We start from the raw sequence: 13,960 nt of genomic DNA, 5'->3' as shown, positions 1-13,960 counted from the left end.
AACGTCACTTTTGTCGGGGGCGCTGCATTTTTCAATGGATGCAGGTGGTTCCACAATAAGAGATATTGGTCAGTGATAGCAACGTATCTTCTTCCCAACTGACTTGGTGAGCCCCACTTCATTTCGGGGTCATGAGTCTTTTGTACTTTGTGTACTCTGTTTAAGGTATAGTCGGGGCCTTATTGCCGGCATTATCATTGTACTCTTCTTTATCTATAGAGGCTCCGTAGACATAGTGTGAGTTGTGTATTGGTGCTAGGGAAATGAAAACTATATTATGTTGTGGTTGTATTACTAGCCTATTTGAGACTTTCAAAATGATGAAACTATTGGAATTGTAGACATGAACACATTTTCGTCTAATTAATGATAATATGTATTATCTCTATTCATGGATGAGTTTGGGTAGAATGAAATCTAACAGGCTTGCTCGGCCGGGTTCACTCGGTTGAGCGCCGGTCGCACTCCTCGGTTTTGGGACGTGACATGCAACTGGTTTCAGAGCCTAAGGTTTTAAAGTGTCCTAGGATGTCTCGGAGCCGTGTCTAGTAGAGTCCTTATTATCGGTGTGTTGTCGACCACATCTATAATTAGGATTCTGCATGGGCATTTAGGAATAATACCCTTCTTTCATGTTCTTGATCGTGCAATAAATCTTGTTGTAAGATTGCTCCTCCTTTAACTCCTGAGTTGCTCTAATTTTCAGTACATGGCGCCTAAGAAGAAGGCAAGAACTGGCCAAAGAGCCAATGTCACCTCAGGAGTGATAGTTGATCGTATAATTGATGATATGGGTGTGCACCCAAGGAGTGACAATATTCCTCCAGTTACTACACTGCCTGACTATACTATAACTGATCATACCGCACCTGTCCCTACACCTACTAAAGGTGCAACAGTTCCTCCAACTGATATACCAGTTCCTTCTCCAGTTCTAGCTTCCAATTCTGGTGTTTCTAATGTTGATCTTAGGGAGCCATACAGATGTTGGCTCAAATAGTGGCTTCCCAGACCCAGAGGTCAAATGTTGCACCCACTTCTTCCAGTCAGCCAGGGGATTCTACTCGTTCCACGGTGAACATATTTCTCAAGTTGGATTCTCCAGTGTTCACGGGTACTAACCTAGAGTAAGATCCCCAGGATTTCATTGATGAGACGCACAAGACTCTCAGAGTTATGCGTGCTACTGAAACAGAGGAAATGGAATTGGCCTCCTACAACCTGAAAGAGGTGGCATATTCTTGGTTTGAACTGTGGGAGGAGTCCCGTGAAGAAGGGAGATCTCCGGCGAGGTGGAGTGAGTTTGCCGATGCCTTCATTGATCATTTCTTGCCTGCCGAGGCTAAGGCAGCCCGTGCTGCTGAGTTTGAGAACTTGAGGCAAGGTAGCCTGACTGTCTGGGATTACCATATGAGATTCGCGTACTTGTCTAAATATGCTATTTACATGTTGCCCACTATGGAGACTAGAGTTTGCTGATTTGTATAGGGCCTCAGTACCTTGGTAATTAATGAGGCCGCTACAGCAGCCTTGAATTATGATATGAACCATGGAAAGATGGTGGCGTTCGCTCAAGCCATAGAGACATGCAAATTAAGGAACAGAATGGAGAGAGAGGGTAGTAATAAGGCCCGGTCTATGGGCAACTTTGGTGGTTCTTCAGGTGGTGGAAAGTCAACATTCAGAGGAGGGTCGTCAGGGCCATCACAGTCCTTTGCTCAGTCTTCGGCTAGTGCACCACCATCAGGGCCTTGTCAGCTGTAGCAGTGGAGCCGTTTCAGGCTCAGTCAGGGCAACAGGGGATCCAATCAGCAGGGTCGTCATGGTGGTAGGTTCCAGCAACAAAGGAAGCCCCCATGCCCTAGGTGTTGAAAGATGCACCTAGGAATATGCTACATGGACTTACCCATATGCTACGGATGCAGATTGAGGGGTCACATTCAGAGGGATTATCGTTCATCCCGCCAGGGTGCGGGTAGGGGCATGGCACAGCTAGCCAGTTCTGCAACTACTACATCCGCACACATGGTGGTGATTGTGCTGGAAATTGTAATTAAAATTGTGATTGTGGTAGATGTCCCTAATGGATAGCCTAGCTGATCGGGTCCTGATAGAACTCTGTGTTAATGACAGTGGTATTGATATCGAGAGAAATTGTGATTGATGTCTCTACTGAGATAGCCTAGCCGATCGGGTCGTGATCGGATTCTGTGCTAAGAGTGCGGTGGTACTGGTTTTGTGAATAATGGTATTGTGAATAGTGGTATTGGTATTATGAATAATGGTACTGGTATTGTGGACAATGGTATATCGATACCAAAAATCTCCCAGTGTGAGATATGGAAATTAATTTAAACACTGTCTTGATCCTAAATTGAGGTTTAATGTTAATTAAGGCTTTCATTGATATTATGATAAACTTATTTATATTAATTATCCTTCTATTGAGAGGGTATTTAGTTATACATACTAGTGCTATTCGACAGTACTAACGTCCCTTTTGCCGGGGGCGCTGCATCTTTCAATGGATGCAGGTAGTTCCACAATAGGAGATATTGGTCAGTGATAGCAGTGCCCTACTTCATAGCTGACTTGGTGAGCCCCACTTCATTTCGGGGTCATGTATCTTTTGTACTTTATGTATTCTGTTTGAGGTATAGCCGGGGCCTTGTTTCCGGCATTATCATTGTACTCTTCTTTATCTATAAAGGCTCCATAGACATATTGTGGGTTGTGTATTGGTGCTGGGGAAAGGCAAACTATATTATGTTGTGGTTGTATTACTAGCCCATTTGAGACTTTAAAAACGATGAAACTGTTGGAATTGAATTGGTATTGTAGTCATGAACACATTTTCGTCTAATTAATGATAATATGTATTATCTCTATTTATGGATGAGTTTCGGTAGAATGAAATCTAACAGGCTTGCTCGGTCGGGTTCACTCGGTTTTGGGGCGTGACATGCAACTGATTCAAGCCACATGGCTATTTGTGGGTTTGTCGAGTGTAGATCCCCAAAGTCATATATAGATTGTTTTTGGAGATTACGGATACATAAAACTATCCGAACATCTCCATGGACTATGTCAGGCTGACTTTGTTTCCCTTTTCTCAAATAGGGGAAGAAAATAAATGATTAAAGAAGACAAAGGCGCTAAGGAGACAGATGGGGGAACAAAAATTCTTAATCAAGTTGTTTCCCACTAACTAGACAAAGGCGCTGAGGAGACAGATTCTTAGGTTTCATCAACAAGATGGTGAGACACTTCATCAAGCTTGGGAAAGATATAAGAAATTACTCAAATACTGCCCACATCATTGACAAAGTGACGAGCTACTAGGACATACTTTTGTGGATGGGTTGGATGAGACCTCCAAATTTAATCTAGACTCAACTTATGGATGAAGTTGCATATAAAGCCATACTGTGAGATTTTGACTCTGCTGAACTGTTTCACCGCAAACGATCATTACTGGCAGGGTGAGGGTGAACCAAGAATGATGATAACACATAATGCAACAAGTATGATTGAGCTAGATAAGGTATCAATCATGCGAGTAGAAATTTCTAGACTTACCAACTAAGTGGCTAAGATGGCAATGAGTCAAGGGCATCAAGTTCAAGCGATGGCCATATGTTGTGATATTTGTGAAGATGTTCATATGAGTGACCAATGTCTACTGAATCCTGAATCTATTTATTATCAGGGACATCTAGGTACCGTTCCAACGAACCAGAATACACAATACAGGAACACGTATAATCCCAACTAGAGGAGTCACCTGAATTTCTCATGGGGTGGAAACCAGGCCACTCAGAATCAATACATGCCTCAAGGGAACTACAATGAACCTCAAAATCCACCTCAGTAGGGATAAGAAAGCACTAATGATATGTTGAAAAAGCTATTAATGGATAACCAGGAACTGAGGACTGAATTTCAAAATATAGAGAGGCAGATTGGGCAGTTACCTACACAACAAAATACTCAACCTGCAGGGGCCCTTTCAAGTGATACATATAAGAATCCTTAAGTAAATGTTGTAACTTTGAGGAATGGCAGAGAATTGGAAGAAGTACCAAAAATAAAGAAAGAAAAAGTCACATCTGAGGGCGAACTGGTTCTTAAAACTTTGGTGGAAACTGAGAAAGAGACCAAGGAAAGTGAAAAGGATACAATTGAAAGGCCACCTCCCCCCTTTCCAAAAAGATTAAAGAATTAAAGTGATGACAGTATGTTCAAAGAATTTCTTGATATGTTGAGCCAAATTCAATTGAATCTCCCTTTGGTTGATGTGTTACGTGAAATTCTAAAATATGCCAAGTACATCAAAAATATTGTGGCTAATAAAAGAAGATAGACAGTGTTTGAGATAGTGGCACTTACTGAAGAGTGCGCTTCAAGAATTCAAATAATGTTGGCCCAAAATTTGAATGATCCGGGAAGCTTCACCATACCTGTTCGAATTGGTGAGGTCGATGTGGGACGAGCAGTTTGTGATTTGGGAGGTATCATAAAATTGATGCCCCTTTCTGTTTTCAGTCAGCTGGGATTTGGGGCCCCAAGACCAACCAATGTTATATTGCAGCTTGTTGATAGATCTATTATCCATCCCGAGGGGGTGATAGAATATGTGCTACTACAGATTGCACAATTTATTCTTCTAGCATATTTTGTTATATTTGACTATGAAGCTGATGAACACGTCCCCATCATATTGGGACGACCTCTCTTAGCCACTGTCAATGTTGTGATAAAAGTTCGTGAAGGAAAAATGATTCTCCGAGTTGATAATGTGGAAGCAGTCTTTAATGTATTCAACATAAGTTAGCTGCCGAGTCACTATGAGGATCTAGCTTTGATATTTGTGATTGAAAAAGAAGAAAATAAATGATGTGGGTGCATATCTAGATGACTCTCTAGAGAAAGCACTTATGTTGTTTGACAACATTGACTTAGATGATGAGGTGAAGGAGATGGTGCATCATCTGGATGCATGTGCTTACATCAAAGGAATGATCGATTTTGAGCCTATAGATAGACCAACTGGGCCACCCCCAAGCCGTCTATTGAGGAAACTCTCAATTGGAACTCAAGCCCTTACCTTCTCATCTTCATTATGCTTATTTGGGTGCTGATGAAACTTTACCTTTTGTTGTGTCTTATGAGTTATCTGTTTTGCAGGAAGAAAAGCTACTTCACGTGCTTAGACAGCAAAAACGGGCGATTGGATGGGCCATGGCTGACATTCTTGGTATTAGCCTAGCATTTTGTATGCATAAAATCTTCATGGAGTATGGGCACAAACTTAGTGTGGAACACCAATGCCGGTTGAATCCAGTTATGAAGGAACTGGTAAGAAAGGAAGTCATAAAGTGGCTCGATGTAGGTATTATCTTTCCCATCTCTAACAACAACTATGTAAGTCCAGTCCAGTGTGTGCCTAAAAAGGGGGGAATGATGATGGTCCTAAATGATAATAATGAATTAATTCCAACTAGGAATGTCACAGGTTGGAGAATTTGCATAGACTACCAAAAATTGAATAATGCTACTAGAAAGGATTGCTTCCCCCTCCCCTTCATTGATCAGATATTAGATAGGTTGGCCGGACAAGAATATTATTGTTTTCTTGTTGGATATTCCAGCTATAACACGATATCAATTGTACTAGAAGACCAAGAGAAGACCACCTTCACTTGTCCTTATGGCACTTATGCTTTTAACCGAATTCCATTTGGGTTGTGCAATGCACCCGCGACTTTTTAAAGGTGCATGATGGCAATCTTCAGTGATAAGGTAGAAAAACTTGTTGAAATGTTTATGGATGATTTTTCTATCTTCGTGCCATCTTTTGATGAATGCTTATCGAATTTGCGTAAAGTGCTTTCAAGGTGTAAAGAGACAAACATAGTGCTAAACTAGGAGAAATGCCATTTTATGGTACGAGAATGAATTATACTCGGGCACAAAGTGTCCAAAGATGGGTTAGAGGTGGATAAGGCAAAAGTTGATGCAATATACAAACTACCACCTCCAATCTCTGTCAAAGGAGTTACAAGCTTTTTGGGACATATAGGTTTCTATAATATATTCATCAAAGATTTCTGCCCCCTTATGCAGGTTGCTTGAGAAGGATACGCCTTTCTAGTTTGATGAGCATTTATTGAAGGAGTACGAGGAGCTTAAAAAGAGATTGGTGACACCACCAATTATCACAACCCCAGACTGGGAGAGCCTTTTGAGTTGATGTGTGATGCCAGTGACATGGCAGTTGGGGCTGTACTAGGCCAGAGGAAAAATAAAGTATTCCACTCAATTTACTATGCTAGCAAAACTCTAAACCCAGCTCAGATAAATTACACAGTTACAGAAAAGGTGTTGCTAGTAGTAGTATGTGCGTTTGACAAATTTAGGGCCTACTTGGTGGGAATTAAAGTCATCATCTACATAGATTATGCAGCCATCAAGTATTTATTTGAGAAAAATGATGCTAAGCCTAGAATAATTTATTGGGTTCTTCTTTTGTAGGAATTTGACGTGGAAATCAAGGATCAAAAAGGGACAGAAAATTAGGTAGAAGACCACTAGCAGCGCTTTGAAACTCGCACTCATGTTGATGAAGGAGGAAAAATTTAGGAATGCTTTCCTGATGAGTAATTGTCAGCCATCACAACTGGCACAACCCCCTGGTATGCCGACTATGTGAACTTCATTGTAAGTGGGGTGAATCCATCAAAGTTGTTACCGGATAGTAAAAAAAAGATGTATGACGTTATATTTTATCTATGGGATGAGTCATTTTTGTTTAAGCATTGTGCAGATCAGTTGGTGCGTCGTTGTGTCCCTGAGAAAGATATTGAAGTAATATTGCATGATTGTCATGCATAACCGTACGGAAGGCATCATGGTGGAGACAAAATGGCTGCCAAGATGTTGCAGTCATGATTCTATTAGCCCACTCTGTTTAATGATGCACATACTTTGGTGAAAAAATGTGATAGGTTCCAAAGAACGGGTAGAATTTTAAGAAGGCATGAGATGCATTTGAAGGGCATGCTTGAGGTCAAGATATTTGACGTTTGGGAAATATACTTCATGATAAAATCAAGGACAAGGATAGAGTTTTAGAAGCTCCAAGGAAGCCATTTACAAGATCACAAGATAAAGAATTGTAGACTAAGGTTGCTGGACTTCAATGCCAAATGAAGAAGCATTTAATTGTAGAGGAAGAGGGCAAGCCCAGAAGAAATGAATTGTCCATGTTTTACAATTATTTGGTGGCCCAAATTAAAGTCCAAGAGGAGGAAGATTGGGTCCCAAAATCAGCCCTTGAAGTCCACCATAAGGGCACCCAAAAGAGCTTAAAATAAGCTTAAAACATGTTCAAAAGGGGGTGTTTCAAAAGGAGCCCAATTGGAGTCCAAACCAATGGCCCAAACTAGTAGTTTTAAGGTCCAAATCAGCCCCAAAGGAATTTGGCCGCTCACCCTCTTATTTTTATTAGTTTATATTAGGTTTTCTAGTATTTAGCTTAGCCTCCAAGTTAGGGTTTGCCTTGGCAGTCACCCTACCTAGTTTTAAGGATTTTTTACTCCTATAAATAGGAGTTCTTTTCATTCATTGTGGTACTTCATTATTGATTAATAATATCATATTTTGAGAGTTCATTAAACCTTTATTACTTATGCTTTGAGATTTATCTTTCAACCTTTACTAGTTCATAGTTCAAGGTAGTAAGATAACTTCTTTATTGTGATATCATTGATTCCTTTGTGGTGTTCTTAGAAGGTGATTAATACTAGTTATTAATTTTTATCTCAAGTTACTCGTAGCTTGGTGGTAAATTAAGATGCATGACTACCCAATCGGTCGTAGCTCGGTGCTAAATGAAGATGCATGACTGCCCAACCGGTCGTAGCTCAGTGGTAAATGAAGATGCATGACTACCTAACCGGTCGTAGCTCGGTAGTAAATGAAGATGCAGGACTTCCCAACTGGCGGTAGCTTTGTGGTAAATGATGATGCATCACTGGCTAACCGGTCGTAGCTCGGTGGTAAATAAAGATGCATATAACACTACATTATAAACATTAACATCTTTATCGTATGCCTCAATAGAGACTTAGGAACATACTTAGACATGTTTTGTATTAAATTTAATAGGAATAAATAATGTAGACATCCTTAATTACTAAGAGTATAACCATTAGGAAATAATATTATGTTTACGTTTTGTTTCTTGGATCATGCCAAAAGAATGAAGGATTAGACTTAGCATACCTTTGTTGCTTGGATGACAATAGCTCACGAGTTTTAGTATACTTAATAATGATAATCTACATTGTATAAATGGTTTGGACCACAATTGAATCAATAAACCAAGAGTTGGATTAACTACGACATTTTATCGATAACCATTCAACACTATTAGCTCTTCTCCTCTACCCACAACACAACTATAATTCACAATTTTCAGCCATAGGATACCTTATGAAACAACTCAAAAACGTTCAAAAACTACAACACTTCATCAATGGAGATAAACCTTAGCCCTCCTAATCACCTTTATCAATTCAACTAAATAAGACATAGATGACATTGAATACATATAGTGGTAATTAAACCTTACCTCAAGGAGGAAGAACATAGCAATACCTATGAAGCTAAGAACATGGCATCAACTATGGAACTAAAAAGATGGTAGCAACTTTAAAGCCAAAACATAGCAGGAACTAGGTTTTATCTAATTTCCCCCAATTGTTCTACTTGCAATCTTATTTATATCTATATGTAGGAGTAATTTAGGTTGCTGCTATGCTAAGTTAAATAGGAGGGGTGGACTACTTATTTAATTCAATGCTTATCCCAAAAGTTTATGGATACATAAGACAAAGTTAGGTAGAATCCACTTGAAGATTACTAAGTTCCGTTCTTATCTATATGATCTATTTAGAATGTTATGTGTATATCCCACATGCTATCTTTCTGGACTTAGTAATAGTATAGTTAATCCCCCTCATCCTCATGATTCCACGTGGATTCATACAAATGACACTTATCCACTTATAACTAATTCCATATTCTGCAACTTTATACCAATATTTAACCAATTGTTCACACAATAATTTCTAGGTCTCATTTCATTTAAATACTAATATACTTCATATACCTTAATATCATGTTCATGTGGTATATCACTAGTCCACAAATATGGGGTATTATAATTTGCACCGCTTTTTTATTCCAAAATATCAAACTTCGACGAAACTTATTTTATTCGATTCGTTTGCCCTCTGACCTTCACGACTTTACTTATCACTTGTTATAAATACCATAAATACTTATAATCTCAAAAATAATCTTGTCCTTAAACTTATGTCAATTATCTTGCGACAAATCAAACGTTCAAAAGTACGGGATGTAACAGACATAGCCTCTGTATCACCACCAAAGAAGCAAATAGGGGGAGAGGCCACATTCAGTCAGGCTGAGGGACTGATGGCAGTTGCAGCAATAACAGCCTCACATCATAGGCCCAGGGGCAGCGGAAGTATGAAATTAAAAGTATACCCCCCCCTCCCAAGGCATGGTACAAGATTTGTCACCCTAACATATGCATTATGATATGGCCGTTGACGAGCGCCGCCTACGAGCTATGTATCCGGCGATAAGGAAATTGGTTCATAATCTTGTATTGGGCTTTGTGTTTGGGAACCCCAGAGATATTAATGTGAATCTTGTATGTGTTTTTATATCAGATTTGACCCTAACGATCCAGAGTAGTACGTTCCTATTTGGAGTAGATTTATTTACTTTTCAACCACAACTATATGCAACTACTTGAAAACTCCAGATGTCCCAAAGGTATCTTTGGGCAATTTCATTGCCCACCAAACATATCGAGAGTTGAGACACACTTTATGTGGTGTCAATTATATGGTCGCCTGGGTCCTTGACAAAAAGACCGGCCACTGTAAGAAATTTTCGAAAACAAATTTGAAAATAGAGGCACATGCTTGGTTGAAGTTGATTAACACTCGGTTGCTGCCATGCAATTATGACACTTTGATCGGGAGACATAGGTTGTGCTTCCTGTACTTTCTAATGACTGGCCAAAAAGTGAATGTGGGTCATTTGATACATCACCATATGATGCTTGTGAGAAAGAGTAAGAAGGTTGATAGGCTATTCTTTGGCAATATGTTGACTCAATATCTGAGGAAGGAAGAGGTGGAAGAGGAGAAAGAGTTCGATATAATGATCCTAGCACCCCTCCATGGGACGGTTATCACCAGCATCCGGCCAAAGAAGGAGACTGATATGGCTACACTCACTGGTGCTGAGCGTAATGCTCGAGATGATAGTTTTATGGCCTATTTTTATGGGATGTTAAACCTGCAGCTACAGATTGGAGGGCGGCCGCCGCCTTCAGGAGGAGAGAGACAATTTGCATGCACAATAATCGCTCAATGCCCATGCACAACATTTGGTGGGTCTTGGTGAGGCTAGCGATTGCCCGAGGATGAAGATGTTAACACGCCTGAGTGTTCCGAGGCTGAGCCCGAGCAGTCTGATGATGAAGTTGCTGAGGATGTTGAGCCAGGGGATGATGATGTAGATTGGGCAGCTGCGGACATGGCCTTCTATGATGAGGGTGATGACGAGGAGTGACCAGGGAGTTTTTCTTTACACCTCACTTGTTTTTCATTCTTTTATATGCATTGAGGACACTGTATAAATTAATTGTGGGGTGAGGATTCTCTGGATCATATATATTTTAGGTTATTGCTAGTTAGTAGTTTTTTTTAGCTTAGTAATTTTTAGCTTAGCTTCTAGTTTTTTAGTTGTAGTTAGCCTAATGAAAAAAATTATAAAATACAGAAAATCGAAAAAAAATATTATTAGAAAAATTTAGACTTTTCCCGACGATGGATCTCTTAGATTATTTTCTTGAGGGATTAAACTCTAACCAAAAATATATAAAAAAAATTGAAAATAGAAAAATCCAAAATAATGTCTATTATTTTCCTTTAGGTAGTAATAATCCCCCGTGATTTTTCTTTGTGCCTCAATTTTTTTCCATGGGATGTAGTTTGAACCGGGTCATAGTTTTTATTTTTAGAGTAGATTAGGAATTTAGAAAATAAAAGGAGGAAGATTATTGAACCTAGGCGCCCTTCACTTGTTATATAGTAGCATATTTAGACTTTGACATGTGTAGTATCGTTCCTATGTGTTTGAAATTGTTCATGATGCTTTGATGAAATTGGATAGCATGTCTTGTGATGCCTATGTCTCGTTTTCTTGTCTTATATTTACTTTTTGCTTAATTCTTAATATCTCTGGCTCCATGAATACTTGCATTATTTGAGAGTCGGAATGAGACCGTCCTTAGTGAGTCATCTGCCATGTGTGGTAGGTTTTAGTCCATGTTATAATAATTGAGTTTAGAACTTGCCCGATATGTGAGCTGAAGCAAAACTTTAGGTGATGCTTGGTTTGAAAAATGATGTTAAGCTTTCTTTGATATTTTTGAGAGTAATTGTTTATCACAAATAAAATCTATCCCTAGTAAATCCTTTTGAGCCTAGAGACATTTATTTGGTACCCACATTAGAGGCTTATACCCTTTTTGTTCTTAATTGACATTTTTTATCCTTTTACTTCTTAAAGCACTTTAATTGTAAAATGTAGCGCTAAAAGAAGTAAGGAGGGAATTTGGGTGGCTTTCGAGTGGAACCAATGGAAAAAAGAAAGGTGCACAAGTTTTGTAAAATAATACACCACTAGCGGAACTGAAAAAGGAAAAATAATAGTTGAAAAAAAATAGAGAAGGAAAACATTGGTAGATGAATAAGTTGTTGTCTTGTTCTTGCTAGTGGGGTATAAATTAAAGTGGTGCTCAAAGAAAGAGGGTATATTTTGGGGTAATGATCGTGTTCGTAAAATTGAAGTGGGTTGAAAAATTTGCATTTAAAGTTTATTATGTAATGTGTTAAAGTGCTTGGGAGGGTGAACCACTAATCCTAAATATATCCTGCCCACTCCTTAGCCCACATTACAACCATATAAAGTCTTAATTGATTTTAGATCGAGTGAGCCTACATTAGTGGAGATTTACATTTTGGGCAAGCCTATAGTACCAATTGCATGGATGTGACTTCTTTGTGAGAGTGAGAGATTTTCTTTCATAGATGTGAGTCCTTCAATTATATTTGATCATGATATTCGAATGTATGGATTCAACTTACTCTCTTGTTCTTGTTGTGAGGGCATATGGTTTAACAAGGGAAAGGTAATATTATTTGACTTTTCTCTTATGTTGGGTGTTCAAGCCATGAGTGCATTATGATATTAAGTCGATTTTTGAGGCTAGGATTGTTATGATCATGTTATCTTAGTTGTGAATAATTCTTTGAATAATGGCATAAGTAAAGGGGAAGTGTACGTGATTGCATATGCTCTAGCTTAATTGTTGCTATCAACTGTGAACATTGGTGTAGTGTGCTTTGATTGTGTAAATGTAATATGCTTAAGGATAGGATAGTGTAATATATTGGTTGACTCGAGGACGAGCAATATTTAATTGTGGGGTAGTGATGTTTGGCAATAAATGTATATTTCTAGTGTATTGCTTACAATACATTTTAAGGTTTTAGTGATTAATTGTACGACGTTTGAGCTTAATTGTGTTGTTTAATGTGTAGGATTGTTGAAGGATGAAAATGAATAAAGGTTACACACATGGTCGTCAAAGATACACAAAAAGAGCACACAAATGGAAAAACAAATTGGACCAGGGGCCAGAGTGGACGATGCTTGGTCCAAGGCGAGGTCCACCAGGTGTTACAGTGGGCGATGGCCGCTACGCAGTGCACTTCACACCAGGCCTCACGAGCTTTGAGGCCTGGTCTCTTCCCGGTCAGTGCTTTAAACGATTTCTGCTTGGATTTGGGCTTGGGGACACCGACCCTAACCTATAAATACCCCCTAAATGTGATTAATGAGGGGTTGGTCAATTTTGGAGGCGAGAAAAGGCAAAGAAACACAAACGGAGCACAAACTTCATTGATTCTTCCATCTTCCATCTAGTATTCATAGATTTTATGTTTAAAAACAATATTTTGATATATTGTCATGAACAGAGTGGCTAAAAACCTCATTATTCTGGGGTTATGGGTTGTTATTGACTATTGTTTTTTACGGTTGAGAGTAATGCTTCATTTTATCATATTAATTTGTTTATTCAATCTTGCGCTTAATTATTCTATTGCGTAGATAACAATATAATACTATATATGAATTTATAGTTGAACCCGAAAATTGAAACTATAGATTGCATATAAGATTGAATATAGTAAGTTCATAAATCCGGGCATCGGAGAATAGATACGCGATTAGGATAGACATATTCTAATTTCCTTACTTGGTTATTTTTTGCAGGAAATACATATGTGTTCTTGTTAATTCTGATTCTATAGACATATAGTCTTAGGTTAGCTTGAATTGGAGAGCGAAGCTTTGAACGAACTTTCCGAGCATAATAAACTCTGCTAATCAACAAATTAGATAAATCAAGTGATTAAATCAACCGGAAGAACACAATAGGTGAGACATTAATCCCAAACCTCAGAATATTCACATCTCATTGAATTCTTTCTAAGTGTTTGTTTGCTCTACTTGCGATCTTATTTTCTTAATTGTGTATTAGTTTCATAGTAATTTAGTTAATAAAAATCGCAATCATCCTCTTCACAACCACTTGAGCAATAAATTTATTAATAGATTAGATTGGACAATAGTTGATCATATCCTCATGGGAACGATATTTTTTCATCACTTTGTTACTTGTCGACCGCATATACTTGTTTGTGGGTTTGGACCCAACACAAATGCGACCACATGGTCGCAAATGCGACCAGACCAAGACCAATGCTGACTTTGAAAATGTGAT

At 38.7% G+C, this 13,960-nt stretch overlaps 1 non-coding gene across 1 annotated transcript; it reads right to left on the bottom strand.

The window, feature by feature from the left end:
- Window positions 1-3,218: 3,218 nt before the first annotated feature.
- Window positions 3,219-3,324, bottom strand: LOC142170033 (small nucleolar RNA R71). The gene has a single exon (XR_012699652.1). It is a non-coding gene; the product is annotated as a small nucleolar RNA R71 (small nucleolar RNA).
- Window positions 3,325-13,960: the final 10,636 nt, after the last annotated feature.

The sequence above is a fragment of the Nicotiana tabacum genome, chromosome 15 (genome assembly GCF_000715075.1).
Source record: "Nicotiana tabacum cultivar K326 chromosome 15, ASM71507v2, whole genome shotgun sequence".
Taxonomy (NCBI): domain Eukaryota; kingdom Viridiplantae; phylum Streptophyta; class Magnoliopsida; order Solanales; family Solanaceae; genus Nicotiana; species Nicotiana tabacum.
Note: the sequence above shows the minus strand (reverse complement) of the source record. Positions and strands in the feature narration are given on the sequence as shown.